At 39.2% G+C, this 14,926-nt stretch overlaps 1 protein-coding gene across 4 annotated transcripts in view; it reads right to left on the reverse strand.

The window, feature by feature from the left end:
* The window catches only part of CEP120 (centrosomal protein 120), a 166,719-nt gene extending 152,538 nt beyond the window's left edge, over positions 1-14,181 (reverse strand). For all 4 annotated transcript variants that reach the window (XM_044947829.2, XM_044947828.2, XM_044947827.2 and 1 more), the window contains exon 1: positions 13,935-14,181. The gene's annotated coding sequence lies outside the window, so the exon portion shown is untranslated. The remainder of the gene's footprint in view (positions 1-13,934) is intronic.
* Positions 14,182-14,926: the final 745 nt, after the last annotated feature.

The following is a 14,926-nucleotide window of genomic DNA, read 5'->3' on the forward strand; positions in this document are numbered from 1 at the left end:
TTGAATCCTTCAAAACTACTGAAATTACACTTAAGTAAAGTTCTGTGATTTGATGCACCTTTATTTTGAATCCAGTTAAACTTTGGGCTTTGATCTTTAACTGTGAATTACTCAATGTAGGCCTCAGCATGTTCCGTTTTTTAAGAAATTATTGTACTCCACTCTGGAATGAATTTCCCTAGGGCTGCTTTAATGGTCTGTGCTTTAATGCATGATAGTTAAAAATTTTTCCAATTTGATCAATTCCTTTTACATTTGAATGAGATTCTGCTTCTCCTCGTGTACTCAAATAATGCTATTGACCGGCAATCAGTAGGGCATACACTTTGAGGAGATTTTGGAGTTGTAGAGAAGTGACTCTCAGTCACTTCTCCTTTGACTAAAGATGCTCCTGACTGGTGATGATACTGGTTAGTCTCTAGCTGTAGAACAGAGTGAAATCCGGAAGTCTACAGAGGCTCACACTCAGCCTGGGGCGCCTTGGCACCATCTTCTAACCAGCAGAATTAACTGTCAGCTGACAGTTATTTTCATCTCTGAAGTATATCCAGGCTTCTGCTGTCTTGTTTTCTCTTTCAATTTCCTTAAGTTGGAATTGTTTTATTTGCTACTACTTCCTAGCTTAGGTTGAATTTCAAGCGAAGGACATTATTTCAAGAGTTATAAGAAGAGAAAATCAATAACATATGGATTGCCAGTGAAAATGATTATGAGTAACTTCTGATACCTCTTTGTATTTAAGGCTCATTGTTTTATCTTCCCCATTTATGGCTTTATGAGTTTTTATAATAAATTGTTGTGATTGAAATAAAGACTTAGAAAGAAAAGTATCATGTCTACACAAGTTTGTAAATTCTTAAATGGTATACTTTTATTTTTTAATCTTTCATCATGGACATAAAAAGGATGATTTTCCTCCTAGGCTTTTCAATAAGAAAAAATTTGACCATTTTCTTGTTCAAATTTATAATAAAATGGTCTTGTTCAGCCTGATGTAAGTTAAAGATATTTGCTGTCCACTAAAATCTTCACTCAATTTTAGCACATTGAAAAATAAATTTTTTGTATAGTATGATGTATTTATTTTAGATCTGATATTTCTTTCAAACTTTGGCCATGAAAGAAAAGATTTAGCACACCTCTGAGAAATGTTTTAAATTTTAGGAAAATCACAGAGATCCCGGTCAACCTTTGAGCATTTTGGGGCTTAAGAAAATGTATTTCACTCTCTGACAGAAAGTGGGGTGGAAGAAGGTTGAGATGCAAGAGTCTGCAGGGCTTGGTAGTCTCCTGGAGAAATATGACTCTGAGGCTATCCAAACAGCAAATTCAGGGACATTGATCCTGACTTAACCTTTGGGAAGGTTGATTGAGAAAAGAGCCAGAATCTTGCTGTCATCTTCAATCAAGAATCACTTATGATACTTTGGTTGTGGGCAACAGAAGTGACTTTAGTTACTGAAATGAAAAAAAGTAATTCACTAGGGGGATCACTGATATTTCCAAGATCCAGGAAATACCAAAGACACAGACTTCAGGAAGGACAGGAACCAGAACAGCTTTGGTGATCCAAGTGCTCACTGAAATCCAGACCAAGGAATGAAATAGCACCAGTTATTTTCCTTCTCTTCATTTCTTCTTTTGAGATTCAAGTTTGAGTTAGAGAGAGGACAATTTATCTAGCTAGGTTCCTAGATCTGGGTGGGCAAGACTCTGATGGACAATCTGCTATGGTTTTATTCATGGGGGATGCGGAGAAATCGGAAAAGAAAACTAAGAGGCTATTACCGGAAGAAAGCCAGGAAAAACCAACAGCTAAACCTTACAGGCAGTATTTTTCTCATAATCATTGTCCCAATACCCTCCTTTCTCCATAACCCTATGCTGTTGACACTGTCTTCAGCCCTCCCTTCCATTTCTTATTCTTGAGAAAGAACTGAAAAACTCTAGTTCAGCTTTGAGAGCATTAAGTGCATTAAAGAGCCCTTTGTTGGTTAAGCTTTGCCTTGGGGTTTGGTTCTAGAACAGGCTCTGCCTTGTTCTTGAGGACTTCTTGCTTCTGAGATTCCCATTCTAGGGACCAGGCCTTATCTTATTTCCTGGATCTGGGTTGACCCAGGCCCCTGCTAAGTTTCTTGCTATGCCCTCATCCCCACAACAGGCTTGGCTGCTTTGCTTCGCTTCCAGTGGATCCCTGGTACCCTGTTCCCTGATATCAGACTCCTCTGGGGCTCCCTATTTGATTGCTTCTGGATTTCCAAGCACCATACTTCTTCCATCAGAATAATTTTGATATTCCTGGTGGGGTCCTAATGATGCCAATTGACTGTCTGCCAAATTTTCTCTCTTTTTCGATTAAGAATCATCTCCTCATATAGTTCTGGCTCATCCAGTATTCCCTTTTAATTCTACCTTTTAAGTTTATTTTAGTAAATATTGAATAGATCCAACACACTAATGATAACATATGTAAGGTTTTAAAAAATACCAGATAATTTCCAATGTACTCCCCACCCAGTTTAAGAGACAGGATGCAGTGTCGTTCTCTCTTAAGGTAAATCTTTGTTCAGCTGTTAGCATGAGTTCATTTCCCCTCTAAAGTCAGGGAACCTGTGTTAGAAATTCAGCTCTAATAGTGCCTGTGTGACCTTAGACTGGAGCTTTAATTTACCAGTCAATAAATAGAAATGTATGTCCTTCATTCAAATGCTCTCAGTGAGTATTTAGCATGCTGACCCCTCTTCTTATACCTGCTCCACATAGCTGTAACCAACCTCCATAAGCCCACTTGTCCTGCAGCAGGATGCTCACTGACAGTTTAATCAGAGATCATTAAATCCTTTTCAGTTGAATACAAGATGTGCCTAACAGCAGAGCCCAACAGAGACCTAGGGCTCTATGACCATGGGAAAGAAGGCTGCACAGAGGGCCACACTATTTGAGAATTCATTACCAATACCCCTAAGTTACAAGATTACATAAGAAACTAAAGGTATCATTAGCTGTTGTTGTTCAGTCACTAAGTCATGTCCGACTCTTTGCGACCCCATGAACTGCAGCACGCCAGGCTTCCCCGTCCTTCACTATCTCCCGGAGTTTGCTCAAATTCAAGTCCATTGAGTCGATGGTGTCACCCAACCATCTCATCCTTTGTCACCCCCTTCTCCTCTTGCCCTCAATCTTTCCCAACATCAGGGTCTTTTCAAATGAGTCCATTCTTCGCATCAGGTGGCCAAAGTATTGGAGCTTCAGCATCAGTCCTTCCAATAAATATTCAGGGTTGATTTCCTTCAGGATTGACTGATTTTGTCTCCTTGCTATCCAAGGGACTCTCAAGAGTCTGAGTGAGTGCAAGTCACTCAGTTGTGTCCAACTTTTTGCAACCCCATGGGCTATACAGTCCATGGAATTCTTCTCCAGGTCAGAATACTGGAATGGGTAGCCTATCCCCTCTCCAGGGGATCTTCCCAACCCAGGAATCAAACTGGGGTCTCTTGCATTGCAAGCGGATTCTCTACCAACTAAGCTATGAGGGAAGCCCAAAAGTCGAGAGTCTCCTCCAATACAATTTGAAAGCATCAATTCTTTAGTGCTCTGCCTTCTTTTTGGTCCAACTCTCACATTTGTACATGACTACTGGAAAAACCATAGCTTTGACTATACAGACCTTTGTCAGCAAAGTGATGTCTCTGCCTTTTAATATGCTTTCTACATTTGTGATAGGTTTTCTTCCAAAGAGCAAATGTCTTTTAATTTCATGGCTGTAGTCACTGTCCATAGATTTTGGAGCCCAAGAAAATAAAATCTATCACTGTTTCCATTGTTTCCCCATCTATTTGCCATGAAGTGATGGGACCAGATGCTATGTCAGTGTTTTGAATGTTGAGTTTTAAGCCAGCTTTTTCACTCATATAGGAAATTATTCTTCCCTAACTTGACCACTTAAACATCCATCCCATTTGAATATCCCTCCTGTTTAACGTCAGTGTTTATTCCAGCCTTCCAAATCATTTTCCCTGTGAGTCAGTGTTTCCTTGAGTATATGTCTCAGTTATAGAATTAATTATGCCAGATGGTTATTATTTGTTTAAATGTATCCCTTCACATTAGACAGAGCTCCTCAAATGCAGGGATCTTCCTTGCTTTTCTTATCTTTTTATCTCTCTGTATCTAGCACCTTGATCACTCTTAGTAGGTACTCAATAAATGTGTGTTTCATGAAAGGTGTAGAGGCAGAGTTCAGCTTTGCTAGTCTTTAACATAACTTTGATCTAAAAATAACATTTAAGTAGTATGTGTGCAAAGAACCTAGCTCTAAGATTGCTGCTCTGATACTTGAAAAGAACCAACAATCAAATTTGCACACACAATTCATGGAAACATATAATGGTGCCAAATTGCCTTTTTATATATAAATTTTAAGGCCCTCAGCCTATATTCCAAACTTCTACTTTACTAATATTCTACATTAACTACTCCCCAATTCAGAGTCTCTGCTTCAGGCTGACCTTGTCTGTTATTGAGTGGGCAGGGAGAATATTTTATATTCAGCCTGAAGCAGTGACCAGGAACTGTTAATGGGCACACTGACTCTACCCCTCAACTCACACCCCATACTCCCCATCCCCAGGGTCCTAAGTATCACATTAAGAGTGTAGGAAAGCTCTGTAAATGTTGACAGACAGAATCACACCCATAACTTAGTTAATTTCAGCTTAAATGGATATGTCCAAGTGAATTGCCACCCACATCTGAAATTCCCTGATTTTTCTAGTACCAGGTGCTTTTTTTTTTTTTCTTAAAAGAAACTCTATTCTGCTGGCCATAGAAATTATTCAAAATTTCAACAGTTGTGACATTGTCTTGCAAAGATCATTAGGGATCTTTTAAAATTCAACTTAGGAAAAAGTCTGTAAATATGTAAAATGTTGTATCTGATTAGGGAAAACAACAGAATTTAACAAACCAGATTCTAAGGAGGACATAATAAGCACTTTAACGGTTACTGTGTGTGGGTTGATTCTGCAGTGGCTGAACAACTCAGACTATTGAAAGAGCAGTGTTTCTGTGCGTGGGTAGTAGGCGGGAAGGGATGTCCTATATGCAGGCAGCTAAGTGGCAAACATTTGTGATTGCAACGCAGAGGAAAACATTGGTAAAGCTTATGAGTGTAAAACAAGTACACAGAGACTTTCTTGTCAGCCTGCATGCATTACAGCAAGGGTCAGTAACCTAGAGTGCATGGTCTAATTCTGGCTCACTTAAGAGTTTTAAAAATCCTTGGTGGAGCTTTCACCAGCTCAAACCAGATCTGACCGGACATATGTTGGCAGTTTGAATTAATGTAACTTTCCTTTTTCCTAACCAACACTGTACCACTCAACTTCATTCGGTTTCCTGAATTTAGAATTCAAGTGGGGTTGGCTTTATATGGCTATGAAGTAGCTGATATTTTGATGAATAAATTCCAAAATTTATCATTCTTAAAATATGAATTTCTAGACTTTCTAAGGCTTTTTTTTTTTCTTTTTTCTATTATAAGTTCTTGGGAGTTTAAAGGCCTTAGGAAAGTGAAACTTACTTTTTTGGGAGGTGGGGAGGATAAAATCTCATTCAAAAGCAAATTGAAATCTGGGAGTCATTTTTATTTTATTCTTTGGGGGGAGTAATGTTTAAATGAGAATAATTACAAATTAAGTGTAGTAGACAAAAGAACAATCTGAAAATGGAACAGCCGCCACATAAGCAATATCAATCAAATAACAACTTTTAAATATAAAATGGGCCTGAAAACGTATGATGGGGTGGGAAAGAAGAGCATTTGCCAGTTGGAATACTCTGGGAAAAAAACAGGGCTCTAGGGAAAAAGACAATACAGTTGACCCTTGAACAAAGGGAAGGAGTTGGTTCAGGGCACCAACCCTCAGTGCAGTTATGCAGTCAAGAATCTACATGTAATTTATAGTCAGCCCTCCACATATGTGGTTTCCACATCCAAGCTTCCACATCTGTGAATTCAACCAACTTTAGTTCCTATAGTATTTACTGTTGAAAAAAAATTTCATACAAGTGGACCTGAGCAGTTCAAATTTGTGTTGTTCAAGAGTCAATTGTTAGGAAAAGGACTCTCTGGCAGGCCATTCAACTCAGTCACAAAAGCAACAGGAACCATCACTTTCAGAGTCTGAACTCAGGAGTTCTGGAAAGGTTTGTCTGCAACCAGATCCTCACTCACCTTTGGTATTTCCATCCCTTAAAATGCATTCTAGAGAGATCTTGGGGGCAAGAGTGTTAGATTGTGTCCAAAAAGTTCTCTGATACAAACTACAAATATTCCTGACATGCTAAAGCAGTATATTATTATTAATGCTGAGTCATTTCATCAAAGGAATGGAAATTCTGCAAGAATGAAGAGGAGGGAGATAGTTTTGGAATAGATACCACTGACCTGGGAGTATGAGAGCGCAAGACTGGCGCTGAAACAATGGGAAGGATTCTGAACTTGAAACAGGGAAATGAGGATGGTGGGAGTTAGAGAAGTGTGAAAAGACATTTAAATTTCATTTTTTCCTAGGATAAGACTATTTTAGTTCTAGCTTTCTAAAGTTAGCGCAGGGATGATGCTTTATAGTATCTGGTAGTTTCTTTAAACACCTGATAAAATTTAAGGTGCAAAGAACACAAGCTTTAGAATCATAATCTAGGTTTAAACCACTCTCTGCTTCAGGCAAGTTAAACTCTCTGAAGCTAACTGGGGCTAGCAATATGTCTACTGAACATATGTGGATGGCCTTCCTGGCATTCAGTGCTCTTTTCCCTTTTCCTAAGAAAATTCCCCTATTTCCGCAGTTTGGGAAGGATTAAACACAATTCTAACTCTAATAGTTGGCTTTGATGAGGACAAACTAATCATTTCATCAATGTAGGCTAGGGCTGCTTAGAGAGACTTCAGGGGGTGGAGATGAGGCTTCTCGGATACATGCTAACTCTTCTAAGAGGTCTGCAATAGTAAGAGACTCTCACTACACTTACATATGGTGTGATGTGCTGATATGAGTCATGGAATGACTGCAGCCATTTTGTTACCATAAGGGAAGCCAGCTGAAATGGATTTGATCCACAAAAGAGGGCAAAACTGAGAGAACTGAAGAGAAGTTCAGCCAGAGCAATGTTGAAATTGTACCCGAAGACTCACCTACTGCTGGACATTATAGTTATACAAGCCAGTACATTCCTTTTATTACTTAAGCTAGGTTTTGATTACATGTTCTATTATTTGCCACCAAAAGATTGCTAACCAATACATGGATCTGATAGGACTTTCGTGAGGACTGTGGCCTAGCATAGTGCTTGGTATATAAATATTAAACTAACACCTCTTTACTAGTTTATTTTTTAAAATTAACAAATATATGGTGAACATCCAGAATGTCATGTATTACATGACACAAAGTTCTAGGATCATGAAGATAAATAAGACTGGGTCCCTGCTCTTAAGGAGTTTATGAACAACTAAGTGGTATATACTAGTCTTTCAATAATATTTGGATATCACTAGAAAAGTGCAAGTAATCAGAAACTGTATCCTTTCATCTAGGATACAAAGTTAGGTTACCTAGAAATTAATTTGTTAATACAGAAATATTGACTAAAAAGTTAGGTTATCTGAATATATTGACTATAGTAAGGTAATCTAATCATTTCTTTATAAACAGATAAATAGCATATAATCAATGTTAACTAGGCACCCCACTCCAGTACTCTTGCCTGGAAAATCCCATGGATGGAGGAGCCTGGTGGGCTGCAGTCCATGGGGTCACTAAGAGTCGGACACGACTGAGTGACTTCACTTTTCACTTTCGTGCATTGGAGAAGGAAACGGCAGCCCACTCCAGTGTTCTTGCCTGGAGAATCCCAGGGACGGGGGAGCCTGGTGGGCTGATGTCTATGGGGTCACACAGAGTCGGACATGACTGAAGCGACTTAGCAGCAGCAGCAGCAACTAGGTTTTAGCTATGCTTTTCACTTGTCTACAAATATCAATAACTGTTAGGGTTCCTTTTGGTATCATTTAAAAATATAAACATTCTTCTGTGACTCAGAAAGTAGTAAGTACAGCACAATTTCTAGTATGTCTCATTTAAGTATAAATTTATTATAGTTCAGAAGAACTTGTCGATCTTTCATAAATGCAGAAGCATTTTTTCCTAGGATTTCCAGTTGGACTTCTGTTGCTACTGCTGCTAGTATTTTCTGAGTGGGAGAGTGCTATTTTTAGAGCCAGAGTACAGTTGCTATTATAAGCTTTCTTAAGAGTAGTAATACTTAGCAGTGACCATTACTTAAAATTTGGTTGGCTTCTGAAGTGATTTAAATTTGCTTCTTGTTAGTTTGGGGAACAATACATGGTATATGATTATGATTCTTCTTTAAGTTATTCTCACACTAGCATCACATCGAATTGGGTATTATAATAATTATTTATGCAGTATAACTTTGCAAAGTTGATCATAGTAATTTTCCTTTGCTATATCACTCTTTGCAAAGGGGAGCACCTACTCTAAGTGGGCGGATTATTCTCAAAAGTGAGTTAAAATGTACCAATAAAATGTTTAAAATTGATTAATGGTATGGCAACTGGACTGGTTTCAAAAATAACAAGTATTGGACACAAGCTATGTCTAAAATCATTTTTCCTATTATTTCAAGGCAATCCATTTCAGCCAAAGAATGTACTACTCTCTTTAGCAATCTCAAATGTTGGCCTATTTAATTGAAATTTCAATGAGGGGTTTCAATGAGTAGTATCTGATTTCACTTTCACAGTCAGAAGTCAATCAATAAGGCGTGCACGCACTCAAAATAGTTTCTCTTCAAGGTAGGAAATAAATTCATGTCATGCTCCCTAAGGAAGCAATATATATTTTCTACAAATGATGATTAAAAGAAAAGAAGATAAGGCAGCAAGATAAGAAGCAAACATTTTATTACCACCTGATGTGTCATTCAATCTATTGTTGATGAATGATAAAGTATTGTTTGCTTGTCCAGCAGTTTGAGCTAAACTTCCTTTTGAATTTGCTGATTGATTGACTGACAGTACAGTTGCTCTCCAAGTTTCACCGATTTTTCATAATCGATAATTAAATGTTGGATATTTTAAAACTTTGTTTTATGTTAAAAGTATGAAGCAGAGAGGTAAATACCAAGAGAAGACAAGCTGGCCAGCACCTATTACAAAGGAAACACCTTTGCTCCCTGTTTCAATGTTGGTTGGTTTTTGTCTCTTTTCTCATTCGCACTGTATCAGCTTGAAGTCAATTCCAAAGATGAATGGTTCTTTCTCCTTCTCTTCCTCATGGTCATATTAAATCCTTGTCTGCTCATGCAGAATTCAAGTAATTCAAGGACTTCTGGGACTGAGTCAGTCCTTGTGTATCTATGATTAAAAGTGAAGGTCATTTCCAGATAGGATAAGATGGTGTAAACCTGTTTTTCTCACTCCTCCCTGCTAAGTACAAATATAGACCCTAGAAATGGTGCATGAGACAACTGAAATAGATATGTAAAATGTGTTTATAAGAAAGCAAGGTGGTTTGTGACCCTAAGATTGTAGAAACAATATAACTGTAGGAACAATAGAATCCCCCTACCCAACAAAGGAGGGCCATCCAGACCCAGGATACCTTGATTTTCAACCTAGCAATAGTAGGCAGCTCAGTGGGCTCATTCATTTCTCAGACTCCCTCTGACAACACCACATGAGCCTGACACCACCAGCAAGTGAGATGTACTGGGAACACTGCTAGGAACAGGTGACCAGAGGAGGTAGCCTCCTCCTTTGCTGGGCTTGAGATACCCGTTTTCCATCGAAGGATATTAAGGCAGGCAGGCAGAGCTAGCAGGAGAGACCCAGGATGGTAGCATGATCTGGGAAGTCTCTTTGTCCTCTCCTTCCTCCCCTCTGCAGGGGAGCAGGTGGGGGTGGGAAAGGGCAGGAGTGATACTTCTCTTTAGATGATAGATGAAAGAAGAACAACAAATTTTATGAGGGCCATATTATCCTGATGCTAAAACCAGACAAAGATAGCACCAAAAAGCAAGCAAATAACAAATGTACAGACCTATATTTCTCAGGAACATAAATCCTCAACAAAAATCTGCAACAAAATATGGGAAACCAACAATATGTTAAAAAAATTATACCATGATCAAGTGACTCTTATTCCAGGTATGCAAGCTTAGTTAAACATGTAAAGCTCAATCAATGCAATCTACTGTTTATCACCAACATTCATAATGGCATTTCAATTAATGCAGAAAAGCATTTGGTTACAAAATCTAATACCCTGTTTATGATTAAAACTCTCAGCAAATTAGGAGTAGACGATAATTAACACAACCTGATAAAGAGCATCTACAAAAACCCTACATCTCATATGATAGTTAATGGTAGAAGACTAAGATCAAGGTTGGGGCTTCCTTGCTGGCACAGGGAACACAGTGGTAGAGAATCTGCCTGCTGATGCAAGAGACTCGAGTTCCATGTCTGGGTGGGGAAGATCCCCTGAAGGAAGAAATGGCAATTCACTCCAGTATTCTTGCCTGCAAAATCCCATAGACAGAGGAGCTCTGTGGGCTACAGTCCATGGGGTAACAAAGAGTCAGACACGACTGAGCACAGCACTAAGATCAAGGTAAGAAGGTCGACTCTCACCATTTTAATCAACATATTGCTGGAAGTTTTTTTTTTCCTAAGTTATTGCCACTGTAATAGGCAAAAAAATATAGTTTGTAAAAGAAAACAATCTGTAATGTCAGGTGAAATGATTGTCTACACAGAAAATAACAAGAAGTCTACAAAATATAACCCCACAAATTCCTAGCACTAGAAAGCGAGTTCAACAAGATGATTCAAGATCAATACACAAAAACCAATCACATTTCTATATACAAAAATGAACATGCAGAAGTCACAATTTAGAACACAATACCATTTATAATTTCTCCAAAGAAAATACTTAGATGTATACTTAAAGGCATGTCTAGACTTTATATGCTGAAAATTATAAAACACTGATGCTGGGAAATCAAAGCAAAACTAACTGAAAGGAGGCAAATACCATATTTATAGACTGTAAGACTCAACTGAGTAAAGATGTCAATTCTCCTCAAATTCATCTATAGGCTAAATACAATTGGTACCAAAATTCCAGCAAGAATTTTTGTAGTCATAGACAAGCTTATTTTAAAATTCATACAGAAAATCATAGGCCCTAGAATAGCTTAAAATCACTACAAAAAATAATAAAGTGGGAAGAATTACTCTACTTGGTATTAAGTCTTTTTACATAGTCACAGTAATGAAGAATATGGTATTGGCAGAGGGATACATAATAAGTACTTTTTGAATAAGTAAAGCAAAACAAAAATGCTCAAACTTAATACCTATACAAAAATCAACTCAAAAAGAATCATGGCTTACATGTAAAATGTGAAACTGCACAACATCAGTCAATCAATTTTTGGCTGTGTCCCGCAGCGTGTGGGATCTTAGTTCCCTGACCAGGGACTGAACCCTGGGCCACAGCAGTGAAATCATGGAGTCCTAACCACTGGACCTGGTAGCTTAGTTGGTAAAGAGACTGCCTGCTGCACAGCAGACCCAGGTTTGATTCCTGGGTTGGGAAGATCCTCTGGAGTAGGAAATGGCAACCCTCTCTAGTATTCTTGCCTGGAGAATTCCATGGACAGAAGCACCTGGCAAGTCCATGGAATCACAAACAGTCAGACATGACTGAGCCACTAACAACCATTGGACCACCAAGGAATCTTCTAAATCCCAATTCCCTTATAGAAGAAAACAGCAAAAAGAATCTTTAGGATCTCAAGGCAGGAAAAGACTTCTCAGACATGACACCAAAGCATTTTCCATATAAGGAAAACTTGATAAATTGAACTTCATCAAAATTTTAAAATTTGCTCAGAGAAAGATCCGGTGAAGAAAATGAGAAGACAAGGGAGAGACTGGGAGAAAATGTCTGCAAAATGCTTATTTGACAGAAGACTGGTATCTTTAATATATAAAGAACTCTCAAAATTCAATACTGAGACTTCCCTGGTCTTCCTGTGGCTAAGAGTCTGTGCTTTCAGTGCAGGGGGCCTGGGTTCAATCCCTGATCAGGGAGCTAGATCCCACATGTTGCAACTAAGAGTTCATATGCTCCAACTAAAACATCCCTTATGCCGCAGTGAAGATTGAAGATCCTGTATGCCCCAACTAAGACCTAGTGCAGCCAAATAAATACTTTTTAAAAAACCCTCAATAGTGAAATACCAAACAACCCAGTTAGAAAGTAGACAAAAGACACGGACAGTTATGTGATCAAACAAGTATATAGATGGCAAGTAGTCACATGAAAGATACTTAACATCATTAGCTTTGGGGGAAACGCACATTAAAACGATAAAGAGATACCACTACACGCCTCTCAGAAGGGCTAAAATTTAAAAAACTAGGAACAGTACCAAATGTGGGTGAGAATTAGAGTATGAATCACCCATACTGATGGAAATGTAAAATATTTCAGCCACTCTGGGAAACAGCTTGTCAGTTTCTTAAAAAACTAAACATCTAATTATTGATATCATACGACCTAACAGTTGTATTCCTGGGCATTTATCCCAGAAAAATGAAGACTCACAATCATACAAAAACCTGTACTTAATGTTCACAGTAGCCTTATTCATAATAGCTACAAACTGGAATCAAACCAAGTGTCCTTCAATACATAAGCAGTTACATAAACTGTGGTAAATATTATATGGTACATAGTACTCCTTTGGAGAAGGCAATGGCACCCCACTCCAGTATTCTTGCCTGGAAAATCCCATGGATGGAGGAGCCTAATAAGCTGCAGTCCATGGGGTCGCTAAGAGTCGGACACGACTGAGCGACTTCACTTTCATGCATTGGAGAAGGAAATGGCAACCCACTCCAGTGTTCTTGCCTGGAGAATCCCAGGGGTGGGGGAGCCTGGTGGGCTACCGTCTATAGGGTTGCACGACTTAGCAGTACTACTTAGCAACAAAAAGAAATGGACTATTCAGTTAAAGTTAAAGAAGTAGTAGAAGGAGAAGGAGGAGGAGTACAAGTAGTGGAAAAAACAGGAGACATCCGTGAAGTAGAAGAAAAAGGATGGAAAAAAAAAAAAGCATTAATGAAAAACAACTTTCTGAGGAAGAACCATGCTCCGGCACAGCAATTGCTGGCCTAGAGAAGAAAAAGGAAAAAAAAGAGAGTTAATGATGACTACTGGAAGGAGCCATTCTTTCAAAGACTTCATAATTGAATCACCTGGATATATCATGCGTGAGATTCAGTCAGAAATATACCAGAGATGCTCTCTAAAATAATCAGCGGGAGGTTGGATGAAACAAAACAATTAATCATCAATAGCATTTCATATCTACTTGTGCCTTGACGTCAACTCTGTTAATTTTATTATGTCACCATTTCTTAGAATATCTGCTATACTAATACAAATATTTTCTTTGTATTAAAAAAAGAAATGGACTATTGACAGATGCAACAACTTGAACGAAACACCAAGAAATTAGGCTGAGCAAAAAAAAGCCCGTCCTGGTGGATCCTTCCCTGCAGTGAGGGAAGGACATGGCGGCTCCCTTTCCTGAGATCTCAGAAGTGACCTGTGATGGAAAAGTCCAGTACTGGTCAGCCTAGGGGCCTGTAAAGAGGAAAGAGAGGACCCGGAACCAGCTGTCCTGACCAACTAGAGAATAGCAGGCAGCAGCAGGGTGGACTGGACGGGCCTGTTGAAAATAAGCCTCAAGAATGCGAGCGACTATGCTGCTCAGATTTCTTTTCACCGCCTGGAGTATGACAACCTGGGTCTGAAGGGCCAGCAAGTTACCTTAGAAGTCACTCGAGCATCTCCTTGGAAACCACATGTCTTTAATCCTGCTGTGACGCAAGAGGCAGTTCAGGACCCCAGGCTTTTCCTTGCTGACAGCCTGGGAGCGAGTGACGTCCTGCTCTGGCCCGCTCAGACTCCTTGCTGTGGACTGCCGCCGCTGGGCACTCACACCTGTGAGGACTTTCTAGGGCGTGAACCCCATACAGGCCAGAGGGGGCCTGTTAACTGGCGGTACTAGAAAGATCTCCACGCTTTCCTTTCCTATTTAAATCACCTCTTTTCTTCAGGTGAAGACCTTTGATGATTGAAAGGGGAGGAGAAAAGTGTTAAAGAGAAACATATGCTATTCTATTATATAATATTCGTGAAGAGACTTCTAGCCTTTAGTCTCAATAAATAACTCTAGATCCTCTACTTTTCTACGGGGACATTGAAACTTGTCAATGTAGAACCTGAAGTTTACTCGCCCAAGTTCAAAAGGCACTTAAAAAAAAATTAGAAATTACAGTGAGCAGCCTTTTCCCAAGCCCACTGACATCTCATACTTTTGGGGTTTATCCCTGCAATGCGTTAAACTACTCCAAATCCTTGGAAGATGGAGGTCATTGTTAATTTCTCATCCAGAGAAAAAACTGAAACGTATGGTACTTATAGTGCTTGGAGAAGGAAATGGCAACCCACTCCAGTGTTCTTCCATGGAAAATCCCATGGACAGAGGAACTTGGAGGGCTACAGTCTATGGGGTCTCAAAGTGTCAGACACGATTTAGCAAGTAAACAGCATAGTATTTAGAAAAACCTTTCTCCTAACCTATGTTCCTTCATCAAAGGACAAGATAATGAGCAAGCCTGGCTCATTTGCTAATCAAAACAGCTGTGAGCCTTAGTGATGATTGTGGCGCCTCCTCCCCTTTCCACACGCGTGCGCCTTGCCCATCGCAGTCGTCTTGAGTTTCTTTATTGGAGGGGGCTGTAGGCAAGGCCTCTGTG

This window comes from Bubalus bubalis, chromosome 9, assembly GCF_019923935.1.
Source record: "Bubalus bubalis isolate 160015118507 breed Murrah chromosome 9, NDDB_SH_1, whole genome shotgun sequence".
NCBI lineage: Eukaryota > Metazoa > Chordata > Mammalia > Artiodactyla > Bovidae > Bubalus > Bubalus bubalis.